This window comes from Geospiza fortis, unplaced genomic scaffold (assembly GCF_000277835.1).
Source record: "Geospiza fortis unplaced genomic scaffold, GeoFor_1.0 scaffold237, whole genome shotgun sequence".
Taxonomy (NCBI): Eukaryota; Metazoa; Chordata; class Aves; order Passeriformes; family Thraupidae; genus Geospiza; species Geospiza fortis.
Window position 1 is genome coordinate 1,425,242 of NW_005054319.1, and position 1,246 is coordinate 1,426,487.

Here is a 1,246-nt window from a genome sequence, read left to right on the forward strand (position 1 = left end):
AGAGCTGACACTCCCCTTCACCTTCACTTAAACTGGAGCTGCACCCTCGGATTTTGATTTCCTCGGTCACCACTAAATGCTTTTTCTGGCTGATATGGCTCAGAATGGTGCCACACGTGCATATGCATGAAAGCCCTTTGTAGTGTGAAATTAGGGATGAAAGATATTGCTAATCAGCCCTAACAATGCAGGACTTATTCCTGGACGAGGGGAAAAGGGAATGTGGGGAATGGATGTTTCACAAATGTGTAACACATTCAGACACGTTGTTATGCCAGTGTTGGTGTCTGTGCACGGACGCCCTTTTCAGGCTGTAAAATGCTGCTGTTCATGCAGGGAATTTAAACAAGCCTTCTATTCAAGGCCGAAATTCAAAATAACGCCAAAATCCAAATGGAGGCACTTCAGTTGCATAATAGTGTCTGTTACAAGGAGGCCTTGGTGCAGGAGATGATGTAATGCTCCTTAAGATACGGCCCGGGCTGGGGACGGGGAGAAAGGGAAGATGGTGTCAGTGGCAGAGCCATTAAAAGTATTGCTAATGGTATCAAAGCTTTCCATAGGGTGTTAATTAGCACACCTGAATAATTCCAAAGGTGGTTGTGTTACAACTGTACATGTGGAAAAAACTGCTCGGTGCTACCTGTTTTCTCTGATCATAATCGCTTTTTCCCTGGGGTGAGCTTTCTTGAAGTTCAACAGTGTGCTCGAGTTCCTGCAGCTGATAAACTGGTAATTTTGACACTTGCTCTGGGAGCTAAGAATGCCTCAGTCTGCCAAAGAGATGCTTTCTGCTCCTTGCTGAAATTGTGATGCTTCTCACAGGGCTGTGCCTGGAGCTGTTACTGTTCCGAGGCCTCCGGCAGCTTGTTACTTTACTTCCTCCTTAACTTTGTGGTTCATCCATATTAATTTTCTTTATTTTAGGAATAATCTATGTTGCATCCTTGCTGCAAGTGCCTCTGGTCCGTTTTTGGGCTGGTGTGGTCAGAGCGGGCACCCAGGATTGCTGCCCTACCTATGGCCTGCCCCATCCCCTTTCTCCCTGCCTTTACAGTATTCACTCCAGGAAATGCTGAGAAAGTCGGGAGTAATGGAATTCATGAAATTCAAGCTGTGCTTCAATGAAAACGTGTTTTCAATTTCTGCCTCCTCGGGAGCCTGGGACTGAGCTGTGATTGTGGGGGCTGGGGCCGGATGAATGGAAGTGCCGGAGTCAGCGCTCTGCGGAGCCTCTCCCGCATCT